Source organism: Abrus precatorius, unplaced genomic scaffold, assembly GCF_003935025.1.
Source record: "Abrus precatorius isolate BTA unplaced genomic scaffold, Abrus_2018 Scaffold8, whole genome shotgun sequence".
NCBI lineage: Eukaryota > Viridiplantae > Streptophyta > Magnoliopsida > Fabales > Fabaceae > Abrus > Abrus precatorius.
In genome coordinates this window covers 52560-76178 of record NW_020874428.1, presented here as the reverse complement: position 1 = coordinate 76178, position 23619 = coordinate 52560, and the positions used below count along the sequence as shown (strand labels likewise).

Here is a 23619-nt window from a genome sequence, read left to right as displayed (position 1 = left end):
TTAATAATAATAAAATTATATATATATATATATATATATATTAATTATGTTTAACTTAACCTGCTTATCTTTCTAATCAAAATTTTTTTTATTTAAATAATATAATTTTTAAACTTATTTTAAAAAATAGAATTAATAAAAAGCTATTTTCTTGCTTGTCACGTCAAAGAGTTTATCAGACTTCTTGACATAGCATTTTTATAAGTACTTTTAAACAAGATATAAACAAAGGGTAAACCTTGCAATCTGACCCACCCAATCTCGTGGCCATGGCTTCTCTCACTTGCTTCTCTTTAATTCACCCTCTTCTTCTTCGTCGTACTTCAGCACTTCTGATACAGGATATTGATCATAAGAGGGCTTGTTGTAATAATTCAATTAGTGTGAGGACTTAAATAAAAATTAGTTTCTGTTATGGTTTTAGTAGTTAGTTACTAGGCTCTGCTATAAGTAGCAATGTAACAGAATTCAATACATTCCATTCTTTTGTAAGCAACATATCTTCCTGAATCTCTTACTCAATAAAAATTCTTCGGATTCTATTCTTCTTCTTAGAATCCCTATTGTTCTAGTTCTTCATTGTTTTTCATACCTAGAACTACTGTATCAACTGGTATCAGCCTGTACTTTCCACGGATTCGACATGGCGGAATCAACAAGGAATCGCATTGCGGAGCGCGAGATGGAGGAGCGTCTTGGATTGAAGATTGACGAGAAATTCATCGAAATTGCGGGTTCACTTTAGCAATCTCTTCATGATTCATTGATGCAATCTTTGAGAACTTCTTTCACACAGCAAATCAATGAACAATTTCAAGAATTGCGGACTCAGGTGTTTGGGGGAAGAAATCAGTCCGCGGGTGCAGGGATTTTTAATCGCGGTGACCGTCCTTCTTACTCTTGTAATACTCGTTTAGCTCGACTTGATTTCCCTAGATTCAATGGTGATGCAGTTAAGCAATGGATCATGCAATGTGAAACTTTTTTTTCGGTTGATAATACACCTGATGAATACAAAGTGCGACTAGCTGTGGTGCATTTTGAGGGAAAGGCACTGCAGTGGCATAGTGCTTATGTCAAGAATGTAGGTTTGAGTCAATTTCCTTCTTGGGACAGTTACACCAAAATCTTGATTGAGAGGTTTGGTGAAGTGTGTGATGATCCTATGGCAGAATTAATGAAGTTGAGACAGAAGGGGTAAGTGGCTGCATACCATGAGGAATTCGATGCCATTGTTGCTCGGTTGAACCTATCTAGTGAACATTAATTGAGTTGCTTTCTTGGTGGCCTTACGCAAGAAATCCAAATGATGGTGAGGATGTTCCAACCTGTTTCTGTCCAAAGAGCCTTTGCTTTAGCCAAATTATATGAATCTGGAACCACTTCTGATTCCCATAAGAACTTCTTACCTAAACCCTTTAAGCCTACCTTTTCAGCCAAACCACCATTGTTACCTAACCCTCCTAAACCCTTAAACACACACAAACCAAACGTACCAACAACCAGAAACTTCACACCTGCTTATATGAGTGAGAGGCGTGCTAAAGGCCTCTGCTATTTTGTGATGAACCATTCACACCAGAACATGGCCAAACCCACAAGAAGCTGCAAATCCATGTCATGGAATTGGAGGATTCAAGTGACAGTATACCTGAGTTGTCACTTGATGAAGACCGGGATGGTCAGGACCCTGTTGGGCCATTAATTTCTGTAAATGCAATGTCAGGTTTGCCTAGCTTTCGAACGATGAGGATCACATGTTATTTCTTGAAGAAACCATTGCATGTGCTCATTGACAGTGGGAGCACACATAATTTTCTGGATGTGGAGGTCGCTAAGAAATTGGGCTATAAAACTTCTCAGATGTCACCCTTAACTGTTACTGTTGCTGATGGTACTAAGGTTACAGTTTCTTCTATGATCAAAGATTTCACATGGACGATTCAGCATACTCTATTTACTTCAGATGTTATGCTTCTTCCTCTTGGCTGTTGTGATTTAGTGTTGGGGATAGAGTGGTTGGTAACATTAGGGGATATTACTTGGAATTTTGACAAGTTATCAATGCAGTTCTATGTTCATGGGAAGAAACATGTTTTAAGGGGTGTCACTACTAATGTGAAAACTGTTAGGAAGCAGCAATTGACCAAGGCATTGGGCACTGGAGTCCATTTTTCTCTGTTACAACTTTGTGATCAACATACGGGGTTACTACACTCATTGACCACTCATGCTGTTGTGTCCGAACCTTCTTCTGCTCTGGAAGGGGTGTTAAGAGACTATGAGGATGTCTTCCAAGAACCCTCAGGCCTGCCTCCGACAAAACCGGGTCATGATCATTACATTCCATTGATTCAGGGAGCTAATCCTGTTTCTAAGAGACCTTACCGGTACAGTAAGCAGCAGAAGGATGGGATTGATAGGTTGGTTCAGGAGTCACTCAGCTCTGGAATCATTCAGCACAACAATAGTCCATATGCTATTCCTGTTGTTTTGGTGGGTAAGAAGGATGGCTCTTGGAGACTTTGTGTAGACTATAGAGATCTCAACAAGCATACTGTTAAGGATAAGTTTCCAATTCCCTTAGTAGAGGATTTACTTGATGAGTTGCATGGTTCAGTAATTTTTTCTAAAATAGATCTCAGGTCGGGGTATAACCAAGTAAGAATGAATGTTGCTGACATACACAAAACTGCTTTTAAGACACATGCAGGGCATTTTGAGTACTTGGTCATGCCCTTTGGGTTGACCAATACCCCAGCTACATTTCAGGGATTAATGAATGACGTTTTTCAGGCTTACTTAAGGAAATTCCTTCTTGTCTTTTTTGTTGATATTCTCATCTACAGCAATAGTTTGGAAGAACATTTGCTACATCTCCATCAGGTTTTACAAACCATGAGAGAGAAATTCTTGTATGCTAAGACATCTAAATGTTACTTTGGTGTCTCTAGGGTTGAATATCTAAGACATTTTATTTCTGCTCAAGGGGCTTCTACTGATCCTGAGAAAATTTCTGCTGTTACCGAATGGCCCTTCCCTCAATCACTTAAGCAGCTGAGGGGGTTTTTAGGACTCACAGGGTATTACAGGCGGTTTGTAAAAGGCTATGGCATCTTAGCTAAACCTTTAACTGAGATGTTGAAGAAAGATAATTTTTCTTGGACCCCTGAAGCTAAATTGGCATTTCAGTCCTTAAAAGATCACTTAATTAAAGCACCAGTCCTGGCCTTGCCAGATTTCACTAAGGTTTTTGTCGTGGAAGTAGATGCCTTAGGGAATGGGATAGGAGCTGTCCTGATGCAAGATCATCACCCTTTGGCTTTCATTAGCAGAGCCCTTAACTTGCAACAAAAGTCACTTTCTACTTATGAAAAGGAATTATTGGCAGTGGTTTTTGCTGTCCAAAAGTGGAGACACTACTTATTGCCTAGGAAATTCATCATTCGCACTGATCATAAGAGTCTTAAATACATTTTGGATCAAAGACTAACTACAACTTTTCAGCAGCAATGGCTTGTTAATTTGCTTGAATTTGACTTTGACATTGAGTACAAAGAGGGCAAGGAAAATGTTGCTGCAGATGCTCTCTCTAGGTTGGAAAATATAGATGCAGTATCTTGTTTGACATCTACCACCCTTTAACCTGAATCTGATCTTTTACAAAGAATCTTGTTGTCTTGGCAATCTGATCCTTCTCTTCAGATGTTGATTTCTGAACTTCAAGCTAATCCTGCCTCTCATAGACATTTTACATGGAATACTAATCAGTTAAGAAGGAAAGGTAAACTGGTGGTTGGTAGGGATACTGAATTGAGGAAGCACCTTCTCAAGTGGATTCATGAATCAGCCGTCGAAGGACATTCTGGTAAGGATGTGACATTGAGGAAAATCAAAGCGATTGTATATTGGAGAGGGATGACCAAAGATGTCAAATCCTTTGTGCAACAATGTGGTGTCTGCCAAACCTGTAAAATTGATAATGCTGCTTCCCCTGGACTCCTTCAACCATTACCAATTCCTGATCATGTGTGGCAACACAGCACCATGGATTTCATTGAAGGATTACCACTATCTTTTGGGAAGCAAGTCATCTTTGTAGTGGTGGATAGGCTTAGTAAAGCTGCACATTTCATGTCCCTCTCTCATCCCTACACTGTTGCTAATATGGCACAAAGCTTCTTGGACCATGTTTTTATATTACATAGTTTTCCTGCCATTATTACTTCTGACCGGGACCCGGTGTTTGTGAGCAAATTTTGGCAAGATCTCATGGCATTTCAGGGAGTTCAGCTCCAGTTATCAACGGCCTACCACCCTCAAACTGATGGTCAAACTGAGGTTGTGAATAGGTGCCTCGAAACCTACCTCAGATGTATGTGTTCTGATCAGCACAAGCAATGGTCCAGGTGGTTGCCGCTTGCGGAGTGGTGGTATAACACAAATTTTCACAGTAGCATTCAAGCTACTCCCTTTGAAATTGTCTATGGCCAGCCACCACCTATCTGTTTGCCTTATTTGCCTGGGGAATCGAACATTGAACTTGTGGATAGAAGTCTGCAAAAGAGAGAGGAGGTCCTCAAGCTGCTCAAGTTCCATATGAAGAGAGCACAAGACAGGATGAAGCAATTGGCTGATAGGCACAGGTCTGATCGCAGATTTCAGATTGGTGATTGGGTTTTTGTCAAGCTTCACCCTTATAAACAAGTTTCTGTGACTTTCCGAGAAAATGCCAAGCTTTCTTCTAAGTTTAATGGTCCATTTCTTATCCTAGATCATGTGGGTCCGGTTGCTTATAAGTTGGACTTGCCTGCTCAGTCTCAAATTCATAATGTCTTCCATGTCTCTCAATTAAGAAAACATGTTGGACAAACCTCTACTTCTAGCACTTTGCCCACTGCCACTTGGGAGAAAGGAGGAACAAGGGAACCTGAAGCCATTCTTGATAGAATGACGGTAAAAAGGGGCAGTCGTGCTGCTACAAAAGTGTTGGTCAAATGGAAGCATCAACTTCCTGAGGATGCTACCTGGGAATTTTATTATGACTTAAAGCAAAAGTTTCCTCAGTTCCATTCTTGAGGGCAAGAATGTTTTTGGAAGGAGGCATTGATACAGGATATTGATCATAAGAGGGCTTGTTGTAATAATTCAATTAGTGTGAGGACTTAAATAAAAATTAATTTCTGTTATGGTTTTAGTAGTTAGTTACTAGGCTCTGCTATAAGTAGCAATGTAACAGAATTCAATACATTCCATTCTTTTGTAAGCAACATATCTTCCTGAATCTCTTACTCAATAAAAATTCTTTGGATTCTATTCTTCTTCTTAGAATCTCTATTGTTCTAGTTCTTCGTTGTTTTTCATACCTAGAACTACTGTATCAACTTCCGGCCATTCCGAACGGCTGCTTCAACCATTCCTCCACGCTGGACCGGGTTCTCTCCTCCGTGAACCCTCATCGAGCTACTCCACGCACGATACCAAAGACCAGTTTCTCCACCGATCAAGACCAAGTCGCTTCTAGTAAGTTCTACACTCTACCCACAGTTCAAATCTTAATCTCTCTCTCTCTTTCTTTGTTGTTTTAAAGCTGCTGATCTTGAATTTGAAGCACCTATGAAAATTGTGAAGTATCCAGACCCGATATTGAGGGCGAGAAATAAGATCATAATCACCTTTGATGATAATCTGAAGAAGCTTGTCGACTAAATGTTTGACGTAATGTACAGGTAAGCATTCTCCATGTTGGCATGTTACAATGTTTGCTTCTGTGTTCTGTGGAGTATAATTATGGTAAATTTTATTTATTTATTTATTGTTTAGTTTTCATTGAATTATCATACGGATTTTTCATAGAGCAATGAGCTGATAGTGATAGTATAATACTTTGGCTTGTATTAGAACATTAGTTGGTTGTAATATCTTGGAAGGGAGGGGGGAGGGACAAAGGGATAATAGTGCAATAGAAGCTGAATAGGTTCCAAACTTGTATATATATTAGTGCTTCATGCTTTTTATACTTGTATTCTTCCTTCCTGTTCCAATTTAATTGAGCATATTTATGTTTTGAATATAAAAAAAACTATCCACAACATCAAAACTGTTTTAGGAAACTGGAGAGTGGATTTAATCCGAGGATTGCATACCTCCACATACTGTTATATCATGCATAAATGATCAAAATTAAAACATAAAGTCATTTGATGTTTCTAAGTTGGCTAATGTAATGTTTAAGCAACTTGTAATCTTTAATCAAGACTAATTTTTGAGCTTCAATAGTTCTCTTGTTTTTTTTTTTTTTTTGAGAAAATGTCCATTTTGGAATGTTTAATATACGGGGCATCATATTGGAATCATCAAACTGGTCATTCACTGGCATTTTAATGTTGTCTTTTTAGACAAATTTGACGTCAGTTTAAACTTTGACATATTTATAAATGGAGGACCAACCTGATGACATGTATATCTTTGGCAGACTATAATAGATATTTTCAAACACTTTTACTTATTTTAAGAATTTGATTGAAATTAATTATAAAAGGTTCATCACAATTAGCTATTGTTATTTTGTTTTCTTTTTTCACTGTGAAAAATTCTCAGCTTTGGCAAGAAAATCCAATCCAATCAGCCTGTTCAGGTATTGATAATATGTTTCTTTTATTAACATGGAGCAATAAAAGAAATTAAAAATATATAAAATTATACTGTTCAACAGTACATACAATAAGAATATTCCTTATTTTATTTATAATTATGCTTTTAATCAAAAGAATAGGTTCACTCCATACCCAAAATTTAAAATATATACTTAATCTCTATGCCTACAATGCTACATCCAATGGAATCAATAAATAATGAATTAATACAGAAAAATCAACATGTGTAAGTTTGTGTTAAGTTCTTGCACCTGTCCTTTTAAATCGAAAATGGTTTTAAATGAAATATCCTATTGGCGCATAAAAGCTTACTATAGTATGGGAGCATCTTGCTGATAGGGTAAAGCCAACACTTAAGTGGAGAATATTCCTACACCCAAAATGTGTTGGGACAACTTTTGGTCTTATAAAAGAAAATCCCAGTGTAGTAAGATCATAGAAAAAAAGGGGTTTGACTTGTAACAAGGCATGGAATATGTTTAAATTATATTACATATAAACAAGTTGTATTAATGTATATGTTAATATTATCAATTGTAATATAAATAACATTGAGGGATATGATAGGTTTTCAGTTTATGTAAAAACAAAATAATAAGAATTTGAACAAAAAGAAAGATAGAGAATTGAGAAAGGAAAGATTCTTTTATTCAAATGAACAGAAAAGACATTCAAGAGGCAGAATCCTCTTACAAGGGAAAATTTCCTTATTACTGAGAATCACTCAGTTTGTATCAATATTATCAATGACAGATGATGGCTCATGGCAGAAACCAGAAAAACTGTCATAAAGTTATGGTGGCCGCTATGGCAGGTTATGGCAGATTTATGATGGATATAATAAAATATATAAAAAAATACTATAGGTCACAGAAAATGATAGAAAATAATTAACTCAAAATATATGTAGCATAACCTACAATCCAAAGTATAATTCAATACAAAATATGCAATTATCAAATGTCAAGTTAACAATAAAAGCAAATATTATCAATTTAGTCCTCTTCTTCAACTCCAACATAATCATCCTCTTTATCATCCACCAAGGCATATCCTTCCTTCTCTTCTCCCTCAGATTGTGAAAGATTAATTTCTAATTCATCTTCTATTTCTTCTGACATTTCTTCATCTTCTAATTCTTATTCTTCATCATTATCTTCAAGAACTATTTTCTCTTTTCCTTTTGGTGTTGAACATGCCTTGATCTTGAAAACTTTTGCAGCTTTGATAGTGATACCACTTGATGAACTCTTTCTTTTCTTAGAATGACGCTTAGTATATGTTGTAGGCTCTCTAATTTCAGAAGCTTCATAAACAGTTGCCCAATTTAAAGTGTTATCCCCATAAAAAATTAAGTCATTTCTAGCATCCTCATCATGAGCATCATCATCCATTTCTCCAACCAACCACTCATTATACTTATCAATGTCATTGAGTGTAATTGGATCAATTACATCTTTAAGATTGTAACATTCTTTGAGTTGTTGGTTATATTTCACATAAACCAAGTCATGTAATTTTTGTGATCAAGCCTATTCTTTTTCTTTGAATAAATCTGCAACGTGAGTTTAATTAAAAGAATATTAATTAGTTTCTTTCTAATTTTTAGAAGAAAGTAGTAGGCTTGAGAGATGAGAAATTACTTGCTGAAAAACACTCCAGTTGCGTTCACATCCAGATGCACTATATGTCAAGCTCAAAATTTTGATAGCTAGTTGCTGCAAATGTGGAGCTGAATGTCCATACATTCTCCATCATTGAGCTATAAAATGAAAGATAAATTATAACTCTAAAGATGAATTATAACCCTAAAATTAAAATGTTGAAGACTTTGATTAATTTCTAGGAGCAATGCTTTTTTTTATTTTATGATTTTGCAAAGTCGGACCCAAAGAGACCACCACCACTCTTATAAATTGGTAATTCCAGTAGTACGCTTTGTTGCACATCCCAACTTGGCACTAACATCTTGATACAATCATACAATCCATTTGTAACTTCCAAATCAAATTCTATTTGAGGGTTGTCATAAAAGAACTCCGGATTTAAAATATGACCAGCTGCATGTAATGGACGATGAAGCTGACAAGTCCATTTATTATCAATGATTTCAAACACATTTTTGTATTTGCTTTCATTATTTTTGAATGACTTCATAATAGCTTCTTTACCTTTCTCCATTGCTTCATAAATATATCCCATGACTGGTCTTCTTTCTCTATCAACCAAACGTAACACCCGAACGAGAGGAGCCATGATTTTTAAAGTATATACCACATTATTTCAAAATACAAGATTGAATAGAATTTTTGTTGTTTGCTTCCCTTTTACTTCCTTTGACAATTTGTTTTTATACTACTTCTCATGAGTAAACATCTTTCTAAGATTTGCTTTTTCTTGATGAAGCCTTTCTAATAGAAAAGAAGTTGCAAATCTAGTAACACATGTCTCACCAATTCCCTCTTGTTTGTAAAATTTGTCAACAAACTCAAGGTACTTGAATGACTATAGATAAAACCAACAACAAATATTTTCCTTTGAATTGTCTTCTTTATCAAGGGAAGTTTTCTAATATCTTTAAGCATAAGATCTATGCAATGAGCTGCACAAGGAGTCCAATAAAGATGTTTTTTTGCTTCCAACATCTTACTAGCCAAGACATAATTGCTCCCATTATCCGTTATCACTTGCACGACTTTATCATCTCCAATCTCCTCCACAAGAGCATCAAGCATCTCAAATAATTTCTTACCGGTCTTCACAAAATTAGATCCATCAACAGACCTCATAAACATAGTCCTAACAGGAAAATTGACCAAGAAATTAATTAAACATCTTTGCTTTCGATCCGTCCATGCATCTGACATGATAGAACAACCATGTTTGCTCCATTAATCCTTATGATTTTTCATCAAAGAATTAGTATATTCTAACTCTTCCTTAGGAAGTGAAACTCGAATATCATGATAACTTGGAGTTGGTAAATTTGGACCAAAGACACCAACAGCTGTGAGCATTTCTTGAAAGCTCTTCAGTTTAACAAGGTTAAAGGAAAGGCCAACTTGATACCAATATTGAGCTTTGTATTGATGGACCCTTGCCTTGGCTTCTTTGTCACATTGTTCTCTTATATTTGTTTGTTTCAAATTTTCCTTTTTTCTTTTCTCAATGACACTTTATGGCTTTCTACAAAACAAGTCCATTGGCCCTTTCTGATTTCCAATGGCAACACAACGGGTTTGGATATCCTTTTCATCCTCGCTTTCATCATAGCTTATACCTTCAAAGCTTCTCACATTTGACATCTCAAAATTATTTTGACTCTTTTTTTCCTTTTCATATGTCTCAATCTATTTTCTAATTTCTTCTGGACACTTGGGACAAGCTTTCACATTACCCTTCTTTCCAATTAAATGTTTCACTCTAGTGATTCCAGCACTTATAACTTTTCCACAAAAGTTACATATAATATTGTTTATATCTCCATCTTTCACCGAATGAGCATATTTCCATCCCAGGTCAGAACGATTAGAAGCTCTTGAACAATTTGATGAAGACTTATGTTGAGCTATGTTAAGGGTAGCTGAAATAAAGAGAATCTTTTTTTAGGAAAATTAGAGAAAAACAAAGAAAAAATAGAGACATGGGAGTGGTAGAAATTGAAAAATGGAAAGGGTAAAACTTAAATGAGGGAAATAAAGAAAAAATTGAGAGGAAAAATGAAAAAAATAGCTACCGAAAAAAATGGAGTCGCCAGAGATAGAGGTGTAGTCGTCGAAAATGGAGGTTGGAGTCGCCAAAGATGGTGCAGTCGCCGGAGTTGCAGGTGCAGTCGCTGGAAATGGAGACAAAACAGCACTAAAACAAAAACTCAAGGAGCCCAGGACAAAGAGATCTCAGTAAAGAAAGATCTCAGAAAGAGCAAAGAGAGATCTCAACAGAGAGCAGAGAGAGATGTTGCAGAGAAAGAGAGTGAAATCTCGATAGAGAGTAGAGAGAAAAGAGATGAGCAGAGAGGAGAGTGAGATCGCAAAGAGAGGGAGAGTGAGACCGTAAGGAGAAGACAAGGAAAAATCTAAACTTTAGGGTTGGGTATCTGAACCGGATCAGGTCTGGCCCAAAATTGCAGAAAAACCCTTTTCTCAACAAAAACACACTATATCCACCGTTTCTGCCATGCTCGTAACGGCCGCCATGGCGCCGCCATCCATTTCCGCCACACCACGCCATAGTCGTAACAGCCTCCGTTGTAAAATAATCGATTTTTAACAACACTGGTTTGTATTATTTTCTCTCCCCTCCTTTCCTTTACAATTTTCCCATATTTAACTCCAAAATGAGCCTCTTGAAACTGGCTCATTAACCAAGTGATAACTCCAAATAAAACCAATTGTAACTGTTGCATACATTATAAATTCCAAATAAAACTCTTGTAACTTACTGATAACATATTGACCACCTATTATTACTATTTATTCCTCCTAGAATAAACCGTCTAAAGCCCATTCTTCTCATTAATTATTGGCATAGGCTTATGTCTAATAATACCTCCTGCTGAAGAATCAACCTTGTTCTCAAGGTTAAAGTCTGTAAACTGGGAATTAACAGTGGAAACATCCTCCCAAGTATCTTCCTCTATGAGACGATCTTGCCACTAAATCAGAACCTAGTCCACTTGCTCACCCTGCCTAGTAATAGAGTGTACCCCCAAAACCTTATCGTGAGAATAGAGAATTGCATCCACCTGTGATGAATCCATATTTTACTAGTATTTTACAATAGTTTTTAGTGCAATTAATAAAGAAAACATGCTAGAAATAGTAGAAAACCTTTTAAAAAATAATAAAATGTTGCATGTCACTTTTAAACATAGTTATTTTAAAATTCATTGATTTTCTATGTAAAAAGTGACAATTCAAGTATGCTTTTGTAGGGAATTCTGAGCTAAGTTCATGAGGATTGGATGATCAAAGGAAAAATAGAAGAAAAGTAGCAAAAATTGGAGGAAAGAAGTTGATAATTGAAGAACAGCCTGTGAGTGATCACTTTCGCTGGTGAAAGTGACCACTCCAGAACCATAAAATGAAGAAGAGTTTCTGCGTAATCACTTTTGCTGGCAAAAGTGATCGTTCTAGAGAGGTTGCATTGAGAAGAGCTTCTGCGTAATCATTTTTTCTGAAAAAAGTGAGCGTTCCAGAGAGTCCTCTAAGAAGAGTTGCTGCGCGTATTCACTATTATCCACAAAAGTGAACATGCGCAAGAAGGTATCCTCTGCGTGTTCATTATTTCTAGCAGAAGTGAACACGTGCATGACATTAGTAAGGGAAGCTTGTGTGTGGCTACTATTTTCAACAAAAGTGAACACTTTGAAGTGCGCGTAGCTACTATCACCTGCAAAAGTGATCACGCTAGCAGAGCTAGAATTCTATAAAAGACAGTTAGCTCAGGAATTTCAAAAAAAAAAAAGAAGAAATTTTTGGTTCATTTTTCATTCTTCGTTTTGTTTTTGTTGTTGAGAGAGTCAGAGAGAGAGATTGAGGACGAACACCAAGCTTCATTTCTTGAGGGATCAGATTGGAGATTGACTTAAAGATGTTTCTTCTTTGTTCATTCTCTTCTTCTCTTCTCTTTTTGTAATGTTTGCTTAAACTCTTTGTGGTTAGGAACTGTGAATCTGAAATAGAAATGTTGAATTGATTTTGGATCTGAACTTTGAGTTTTTGATTGGATTGAGTGATTGATTCTGCTGTTAAAGTAGTGATTGAATAGAAATTTCATCAACTAATCATAGAGGAACTCTTATCAATTGGAATTGAATTTGTTTCTCAGATCTGAATTAATTGCCAAGGTTATTGGTTTCTTAGGGATAAGATATCTTAATCTTGCAATCTTTTGGTTTCTCAAACTTAATGCAACATTTGATTGGATTAGATCTAAGGGATTAGAGTGATTTGATTAGATGCTAGATTCATTGAGGCAAGGGATTGTCCTTTGATTAATATAACGTGAAACTGATTATCATTCCATCTAAATGCTTGAAAGTTCAGAACTTTATTGATTCAATGTTGCAGTTTTGGTGAAACAATTTCCTAGCTACTTTTTCTACATCTGTTTACTATATACTTTTATGCTATCTGTTCTGTTTTACTTTCTAATTTCATTTTTGATACATTCATACCAAATCAATCTGAAATTTGTAAAGTTCAACTAATTGTGATCTTGTGAAGTGGTAATTGAGAACTTTATTCCCTGAGGACCATACTTGAAACTCAATTTGATTCTAAGATTTTTTATAACTTGCTACAACAACACTAGTACACTTGCTAGTTAGTTTATTTACAGTGCAACAACAGTTGTAAAAGTAACAAGTTTTTGGCGCCGTTGCCGAGGAATAATTTGTTTCAATATCATTAGTAATAGGAAAATAACTAGATTGAGCATTTGTTTCTTTAAATTTTCTGCAAATATTACATTACATGTGCAGTTTTCTGTTTTCATTATACTATATTTGTGTTTAGTTGTATATGCGTGGCAAAAACAAAAATAAATCTACTCTTGTCTTTGATCCTGACATTGATAGAACTTTTAGGAGATTAAGAAAAGAGACTAGAGCAGAGAGATCTTTAGGAAGTGACAGTGATCTAAAGGTTATACATTCTCCAGAATTTCAAGTCACTCATTTTGCAAATAGGAAACTTTCACCTTTTAGACAGCCAACTCCAAAAGTTGAAATGACAAAACAACATAGAATGAGAACACTAGGAGATTATGCAATTCCAGATATGTAAGGCTATAATTCTTCAATTGTTAGACCAACCATTCAAGCCAATCATTTTGAGATAAAACCAGCCTTACTTCACTTAGTGCAGCAGGACCAATTTTCTGGTGGAATTTCTGATGATCCTAATCTGTATATCTCTAATTTTCTACAGTTGTGTGATACTATAAGGATGAATGGAGTAAGTGAAGATGCTATAAGACTGAGGCTATTTCCATTTTCTTTCAAAGCCAAATGTTGGTTACAAGCACAACCTCAGGGAAGTATCACCACATGGACTGAACTTTTGAATAAATTTTTAACAAAATATTTTCCTCCCTCAAAAGCTGTTAAGCTGAGAGGAGAAATAACATCTTTTGTGCAGCAGGAAGGAGAATCACTTTATGAAGCATGGGAAAGATATAAAGAGTTGCTGAGAAGATGTCCACATCATTGTATTCCATAATGGATGCAGCTGGAAACTTTTTATAATGGAATGAATATAGTAACTAGAACTAAGATTGATGTAGCTGCAGGAGGATCTTTGAGCATGAAATCCTTGGAAGAAGCCCAAAGAATCATTGAGATGATGGCTTCATCCATGTATTAGAATTCCAACTTGAGGAATACAAGAAGAGGCAATGAATATGAAGCAAAGATGATGGAAACTTTTCTTGCACAGAATCAGCTGCAGAACCAATTATTTTCTAATCAAATAGTAGCTTTGACTAAGCAGATTAATAATTTGCAGACTGAAAATCTGGTGACAAGTCAGTTGACATGCGATTTTTGTGGAGGGAATTATGCTAATGGTGCATGTGATGTACCTACACCTGAACCACAAGAGCAAGTCAATTATATGGGAAATTATCAAAGACAACAACAATCTTATCCTCAACAATCATTTCCTCCTGGATTTCAGTATTCTAATAATAGGAATCAACAATTTTATAAATGGAATCCTCATAATTCTGCAATGAAAAGCACTAATACATCTCTTCTATTTTCAAATGTAGGAAATCACCAACAACAACAGTACTTTCAAGGAAATTCTTCTACTCAACCTCAAAGGAGTCAACATTCAGCTAGACCAATGAGTGAAAGAATGAAGGAGATTGAGGAAGCAATGTTACAATTCATGAAAGTCACTCAATTCAGCATCAAGAATCAAGAAGCATCTATGAAGAAGTTAGAAACTCAAATTGGACAGCTAGCTGAACAATTAACAAGCAGAGATGAAGAAAGATTTTCAAGTAAGACAGTGGTGAATCCAAAGGAACAATGTCAAGCTATAGTTACAAGAAGTGGAGCTGTTGTAGCCAGTCCAAAACCAGCTGAAAAGAAACTGAATAATGTTGCAGCAGAAAAGCAAGTAGAAAATGTAGCAGAGGAAAGAGATTTAAAAGAAGAATTGCAGCAAGGGAACTTCAAGCTACTAAAGAGAGAACATTCAGAAAAGAATGAAGAAGTTTATAAAGTTCTGAAAGAAAGACAAAGAAGCAATTATTTGAGGACACTTACAAGCCAATTGATCCAGAAAAATATAAGAGACTGCCTTATCCTCAAAGAGTGCAAAATCCTAAGCAAGAGGAGCAGTTTGAGAGGTTTCTAAACGTGTTCAAAAAGCTGCAAATTAACATCCCATTGGCTGAAGCTTTGGAGCAAATGCCATCTTATGCCAAATTCATGAAGGAACTACTCTCCAAGAAAAGGAAGTTAGAACATGATAAGACTGTACCCTTGACAGAGGAGTGCAATGCTATTCTTAGAAGAAAACTTCCTAAAAAATTAAAAGACCCAAGATCCTTTAGCATACCTTGTGAAATAGGAAATTGTATTGTGGGAAAAACATTGTGTGACTTGGGGGCAAGCATTAATTTGATGCCATTAGCCATTATGAAAAAATTGGAGATAGAAGAAGTGAAAGCAACCAACTTTATATTACAATTAGCTGATAGATCATATACTTATCCATATAGAGTAGTAGAGGATTTGTTGGTTAAGGTTGATAAATTTATTTTTTTTGCAGATTTTGTCATATTGGATATGGAGGTAGATGCCAATATACCATTAATCTTAGGTAGACCTTTCCTTGCAACTGGATGAGCTCTCATTGATGTGCAAAAAGGAGAGTTAATGCTTAGAGTTCAAGAGGAAAAGGTAATATTTAATGTATTTGAAGCTTTGAAATATCCAATTGATGATAACACATGTATGAGAGTAGATACATTGGATTCTATGATCACTCCTTATTCTTTGAATGGATTTGATGAAATTTCTGTGTTGAGAGAAACCATAGCTGCAGGAAATACTAAACCTCTGCATTTTGAAGATGAAAATGTATTTGAAATGGAGCAGCAATTGGAAACTCTACCTATTTTAATACCTGTAGAAAAATTGATCAAAGAGGAGTTGAAAAATGAAGGAGAAGAAGAGAAAAGTCAGAAGCTGGAATTAAAGCAACTTCCATCTCACTTGAGATATGCATTCTTGGATCATAAACATGAAAATCCATTTATCATAAGCAATAAACTCAAGGAAGAAGAAGTTGCTGAGAATTTTGAGAACCCATAAATCAGCAATAAGGTGGAACATCTCAGATTTAGAAGGTATAAATCCAGCCTTTTGTAAGCACAGAATTTTATTCGAAGAAAATTTTAAACCAGTTGTGCAGCCTCAAAGAAAATTAAACCCTGCCATGAAGGAAGTGGTAAGGAAGGAAGTCATTAAACTATTAGATGCAGGGATCATATATCCTATTTCAGAAAGCAATTGGGTAAGTCCTGTGCAAGTGGTACCTAAAAAGGGTGGAATGACTATAGTACCAAATGAAAAGAATGAGTTGATACCCACAAGGACTGTCACAGGATGGAGGATGTGTATAGATTATAGAAAGCTGAATGATGCAACCAGAAAAGATCATTTTCCTCTACCTTTTGCAGACCAAATGCTAGAAAGGTTAGCTGGACATGCATTTTACTGCTTTTTAGATGGATATTCTGGCTATAACCAAATTGTTGTAGATCCAATTGATAAAAAAAAAAATTGCTTTTACTTGTCCCTTTGGAATATTTGCATATAGAAGAATGCCTTTTGGGCTGTGTAATGCTCCAGCTACATTTCAAAGGTGCATGTTAGCTATTTTTTCTAACTTGTTTGAGAAAATAATTGAGGTATTCATGGACGATTTTTCTGTTTTTGGGAATTCATTTGATGATTGTTTATCTAATTTGTCCATTGTTTTGCAGAGATGTCAAGACACCAACTTGGTGTTGAATTGGGAGAAATGTCACTTTATGGTGCAAGAAGGAATAATGCTTGGCCATAAGATTTCAAATAGAAGGATGGAGGTTGATCAAGCTAAAATAGAAGTGATTAGTAAATTACCTCCACCTGTGAATGTGAAAGGAATTAGAAGTTTCTTAGGCCATGCTGGGTTTTATAGGAGGTTCATTAAAGATTTTTCTAAAATTGCCAAACCTCTTAGTGACTTGCTTGTAAAGGATGCAGCATTTGTATTTGATGAATCTTGTATGCATGCTTTTACTGTTTTAAAAGAAAAACTGATTTCTGCTCCAATTCTTATTAAACTTGATTGGACTGTACCATTTGAGCTAATGTGTGATGCAAGTGACAATGCAGTGGGTGCTAGCAAAAGTGATCATTCTAGAGAGGTTGCATTGAGAAGAGCTTCTGCGTAATCATTTTTTCTGAAAAAAGTGAGCATTTCAGAGAGTCCTCTAAGAAGAGTTGTTGCGCGTGTTCACTATTATCCACAAAAGTGAACATGCGCAAGAAGGTATCCTCTGCTTGTTCATTATTTCTAGCAGAAGTGAACACGTGCATGACATTAGTAAGGGAAGCTTCTGCGTGACTACTATTTTCAACAAAAGTGAACACTTTGAAGTGCGCGTAGCTACTATCACTTGCAAAAGTGATCACGCTAGCAGAGCTAGAATTCTATAAAAGACAGTTAGCTCAGGAATTTCAAAAAAAAAAAAAAGAAGAAATTTTTGGTTCATTTTTCATTCTTCGTTTTGTTTTTGTTATTGAGAGAGTCAGAGAGAGAGATTGAGGACGAACACCAAGCTTCATTTCTTGAGGGATCAGATTGGAGATTGACTTAAAGATGTTTCTTCTTTGTTCATTCTCTTCTTCTCTTCTCTTTTTGTAATGTTTGCTTAAACTCTTTGTGGTTAGGAACTGTGAATCTGAAATAGAAATATTGAATTGATTTTAGATCTGAACTTTGAGTTTTGGATTGGATTGAGTGATTGATTCTGCTGTTAAAGTAGTGATTGAATGGAAATTTCATCAACTAATCATAGAGGAACTCTTATCAAAGGGAATTGAATTTGTTTCTCAGATCTGAATTAATTGCCAAGGTTATTGGTTTCTTAGGGATAAGATATCTTAATCTTGCAATCTTTTGGTTTCTCAAACTTAATGCAACATTTGATTGGATTAGATCTAAGGGATTAGAGTGATTTGATTAGATGCTAGATTCATTGAGGCAAGGGATTGTCCTTTGATTAATATAACGTGAAACTGATTATCATTCCATCTAAATGCTTGAAAGTTCAGAACTTTATTGATTCAATGTTGCAGTTTTGGTGAAACAATTTCCTAGCTACTCTTTCTACATCTGTTTACTATATACTTTTATGCTATCTGTTCTGTTTTACTTTCTAATTTCATTTTTGATACATTCATACCAAATCAATCTGAAATTTGTAAAGCTCAACTAATTGTGATCTTGTGAAGTGGTAATTGAGAACTTTATTCCCTGAGGACGATACTTGAAACTCAATTTGATTCTAAGATTTTTTATAACTTGCTACAACAACACTAGTACACTTGCTAGTCAGTTTACTTACAGTGCAACAATAGTTGTAAAAGTAACAACCTGCTAATCCATGGTAAGGTCAGCCTCCAAATGATGATATCTCACTGCCTTCTTAAGCTGAGACACATAAAAAACAGGGTCAATCCAAGCATGATATGGGGGCTGGAGTTGAAATGCCACTGGACCAATCTGTTTTGTCACCAAATAAGGTCCATATTAATAGCGTGGGTTGTAAGTGAGTTGACATTGAACCTTGACGATGAGGTTTTATTTTCAAATAAATACCCTTTATTGAATATCAAAAGACCTCCTATGGACATTGTGGAGATTAGCACAGTGAACCATATGGGACTAAGCTCTATTCAAATGAAACTTCAGCTACCTTAAAGCTATCCCTCAAATCTTGTGCCACAACCTTTTTCAAGGTTCCCCAGTTATAAATCACAAGAGACTTGAATGTGGTCTGTTAAGAACCCAAAGAAAATAAAATCAAAAGAAGAGAAGAATTAACGAAATAGAACTTTATTAAAGAATAGAACAGAAAATGAAGAATAAAAATCTCCCCAAGGATTTCCTTTCACAAAGGGTCTCTCCTTTCACTTTTACAAACTAACAATTTCACTCCACACACACACCCAACCTGATTTCTCCTATTTATTGCCAATCTTTCCTAACTAACTAACTAGTGTAACTAACTATTTACTAACAACTGCCCTTATTCACTCTCATTAGAGTTTTCTAAGTACATCTCTCTCTCTCTCTATATATATATACATACATATATATATATATATTTATTTATTTATTTATTTATATATCAATGTTATCAATGGCAGATGGCGGAAACTCAAAAAACTGTCATAAAGTTATGGTAGATATAATAAAATATATAAAAAATACAATAGGTCACAAAAAATTATAGAAAATAATTAACTCAAAATATATGTAACATAACCTAAAATCAAAAGTATAATTCAATACAAAATATGCAAATATTAAATGTCAAGTTAACAATAAAAACAAAGATTATCAATTTAGTCCTCTTCTTCAACTCTAACATAATCATCCTCTTTCTTATCCACCAAGGCATATCCCTCCTTCTCTTCTCCATCAGATTGTGAAAGATTAAATTCTAATTCATCTTCTATTTCTTCCGACATCTCTTCATCTTCTAATTCTTCATCACCATCTTCAAGAACCATTTTCTCATTTCCTTTTGGTGTTGAACATGCCTTGATCTTGGAAACTTTTGCAGCTTTGATAGTGATACCACTTGATAGACTCTTTCTTAGAATGACGCCTAGTATATGTTGTAGGCTCTCCAATTCCAGAAGCTTCATAAACAGTTGCCCAATATAAAGTGTTATCACCATAAAAAACTAAGTCATTTGCAAAATCCTCATCATGAGCATCATTATCCATTTCTCTAACCAACCACTTATTACACTCATCAATGTTATTGAGTATAATTGGATCAATTACATTTTTAAGATTGTAACGTTCTTTGAGTTGTTAGTTGTATTTCACATAAACCAAGTCATGTAATTTTTTGTGGTTAAGCCTATTTCTCTTCTTTGAATGAATCTGCAACATGAGTTTAATTATAAGAATATTAATTAGTTTCTTTCTAATTTCTAGAAGAAAGTAGTAGGCTCGAGAGATAAGAAATTACTTGCTCAAAAACACTCTAATTGCGTTCACATCCGGATGCACTACATGTCAAGCTCAGAATTTTGATAGTTAGTTGCTGCAAATGTGGAGCTGAATGTCAATACATTCTCCAACCATTGAGCTATAAAATGAAAAATAAATTATAACTCTAAAAATGAATTATAACCTTAAAATTAGAATATTGAAGATTTTGATGAATTACGAGGAGCAATGCTTTTCTTTGTGATTTTGCAAAGTCAGACCCAAAGAGACCACCATCGCTCTTATAAATTGGTAATTCAATTAGTATGCTTTGTTGCACATCCCGACTTGGCACCAACCTCTTGATACAATCATACAACCCATTTGTAACTTCCAAATCAAATTCAATTTGAGGGTTGTGATAGTAAAATTTTGGGTTTAAAATGTGACCAACTGCATGTAATGGACGGTGAAGCTGACAAGTCCATCTATTATCAATGATTGCAAACACATCTTTGTATTTACTTTCATTATTTTTCAATGACTTCATAATAACTTCTTTACTTTTCTCCATTGCTTCATAAATATACTCCATGGCTGATCTTATTTCCCCATCAACCAAACATAACACCCGGACAAGAGGAGCCATGATTTTCAAAGTATATACCACATTATTCCAAAATATAGGATTTAATAGAATTTTTGTTGCTTGCTTCTCTTTAACTTCTTTTGATAACTTGTTTTTATACCATTCCTCAGAAGTAAACATCTTTATAAGATTTGCTTTTTCTTGGTGAAGCCTTTCTAATGATAGAAAAGAAGTTGTAAATCGAATAATTGCATGTCTCACCAATTCCCTCTTGTTTGTAAAATTTCTCAACAAATTCAAGGTATTTGAATGACTGTAGATAAAGGCAACAACCGATATTCCCCTTTGAATTGTCTTGTTTATTAAGGAAAGCTTTCCAATATCTTCAGGCATAAGATTTATGCAATGAGCTGCACAAGGAGTCCAATAAAGATGTTATCTTTTCGCTTCCAACATCTTACCAGCCAAGACATAATTGATTCCATTATATGTTATCACTTGCACAACTTTATCTTCTTTATTCTCTTCTACAAGAGCATCAAGCATCTCAAATAATTTTTCACTGATCTTCACAAAATTAGATCCACCAATGGACCTCACAAATATAGTCCTAGCAGAATAGTTGACCAAGAAATTAATCAAGCATCTTTGCTTTTGATCGGTCCATACATCTGACATGATGGAACAGCCATGTTTGCTCCATTGCTCTTTATGGTCTTTCATGAGAGAATCGGTATGTTGTAGCTCATTCTTTAGAAGTAGAACTTGAATATCATGATAACTTGGAGCTGGTAAATTTGGACCAAAAGCACCAACAGCTGTTAGTATTTCTTGAAAGCTCTTCATTTTAATGAGGTTAGAAGAAAGGCCAGCTTGATGCCAAAATCGAGCTATGTATTGATGGACCCTTACTTTGGCTTCTTTGTCACAAACTTCTCTTATATTTGCTTGTCTCAATTTTAACTTTTTACTTTTCTCAATTGCTTTTTCTGGCTTTCTAGAAAACAAATCCATTGGCCCTTTCTGATTACGCATGGCAATACTATATGTTTAGGTATCCTTCTCATTCTCACTTTCATCATAGCTTATACTTTTAAAGCTTTTCACATTTGGCATCTCATAGTTGTTTTGACTCTTTTTATCCTTTTGATATGCCTCAATCTCTTTTCTAACTTCTTCAGGAGACTTGGGACAAGTTTTCACGTTACATTTCTTTCCAATCAAATGTTGTTTCACTCTAGTGATTCCAGCACTCATAACTTTTCCACAAAAGTTACATACAATGTTGTTTGGATCACCCTCTTTCAACGAATGAGTGTATTTCTATCCCGGGTCAGATCGATTAGAAGCTTTTGATGATGGAGATTCTTGTTAAGCCATGTTAAGAGAAGCTGAAATAAAGAAAAATTGAAACATGGAAACAACAGATAGGTGGACGAAGGAAAAATTGAAACATGGAAAGAGTAAAAAAGAAATGAAGAAATAAAAGAAAAAATAGCAAGAGAGAGGGAAAAACAAAAAAAGATGGTTACCGAAAAAAAAAAGGGTCGTCAGAGATGGAGGAGATGCTGTGCCGGCAAATAGAGCATGTCAGAGAAGAGAAAGATCTGAGATAAGGGCAAATCTACGTCGGAGAAGACAGATTGGAGAAAAGAAATGAAAAAAGATGATGGTAGAGAGAGGTCCAAGACGAGCAGAGAAAAGAGAGATGAGAGATGAGGGAGAAGGGTCTGAGTAACGGGGAAAAGAGACTTACCTTAGTTTATGCGTGGGTCAGCCTTGGACCGGGTCGGGTTTGGGCCCAAATAACGGAAATCTACCATTTTTCACAAATTTTTGCCATGGCTGCCGTTACCACCATGGGCGTAACGGCTGCCATGGCGCCACCACAGAAAATTGCCATTTAACGAAGGCAGTGTAACGGCGAGGTTGAAATCTGCCACCGCAAGCCGCCATGGCGCTGCCAAATCTGCCATTTGACAACACTGATATATATATATGGTTCAGTATCCAATTCCATCTCTCTCTCTCTATGCTTTCTGTCTCTCTCCCTCTTCCTCTCCATCTTTGTATATTCTCATTAATTATTGGCATGGGCTCATATCTAACAGTATATTTTAAGAAAATAATAACTTTCTGCAATCTATAATTCTTTTATATAGGGAATAGAAGGTTGGATTTCATTGAAATCAATACCTTGTATTGTTATACTGTTCAAAATGAACTCACAGTATAATCAAGATTAGGCATACTGTAATTAGATACATGTAGGGAATTTTGGATTTTATTGGAATGTTAATAATATTGCTTGACCTCCTTTTCCACAGAACTAATGGTATTGGTCTCTCAGCACCTCAAGTAGGAATTAATGTGCAACTTATGGTGTTCAATCCCATAGGTGAGCGTGGTGAAGGAGAGGAAATTGTTCTTGTAAATCCAAGAGTTGGCAATACTGAAAGAAAATGTCACTCTTTACTGAAGGTTGCCTATCTTTCCCTGGAATTAATGCTGATATAAAGGTATATAATAATCCATCCTTTTATTTTACAGCATAATTGACTTCAGATTTCCATTTATGTTTGTTTGTGAAGATAGCTACTTCTGTACTTTAGTTTGTTTGAAATGTTTCCATTTATTATATTTTATACTATAAGATAGCATATTTAACCCATGTTTGAACATGTAAATAACCATTATTATAAATTAGGGATTTGGTTTATTCATTTGTATTTATGGTTAATTCTATTTGTACCCTAATATGTGATTATAAATAAGACTCACATGCCCCTACAACACATAACATTCAACACTAATATGTAACTTTCATCACTGAGCCAATGTGACCATAAGCCCTTTCCATTCAGGAGCCATCCCCTGCCATTGCTAATCAAGACGTCACTGCTAGACAATATCAAGTTGCTATCAAAACAACTAAGGGTTAAGGGTTTAGGGTTTAGGGTTTAGGGGTTAGGGGTTAGGGGTTAGGGTTTAGGGTTAGGGGTTTAGGGTTAGGGGTTTAGGGTTTGGGGGTTGGGGTTTGGGTTTGGGGGTTTGGGTTTGGGGTTTGGGGTTAGGGTTTGGGGGTTGGGGTTTGGGGTTTGGGGTTTGGGGTTGGGGGTTGGGGGTTTGGGGGTTGGGG

General features: G+C 35.5%; 1 non-coding gene and 1 pseudogene across 1 annotated transcript; one reads left to right on the top strand and one right to left on the bottom strand.

The window, feature by feature from the left end:
- Positions 1–269: 269 nt before the first annotated feature.
- LOC113847262 lies at positions 270–23422 on the top strand (annotated as a pseudogene).
- On the bottom strand, positions 13766–13872 carry LOC113848574. Its single transcript, XR_003501838.1, has one exon. It is a non-coding gene; the product is annotated as a small nucleolar RNA R71 (small nucleolar RNA).
- Positions 23423–23619: the final 197 nt, after the last annotated feature.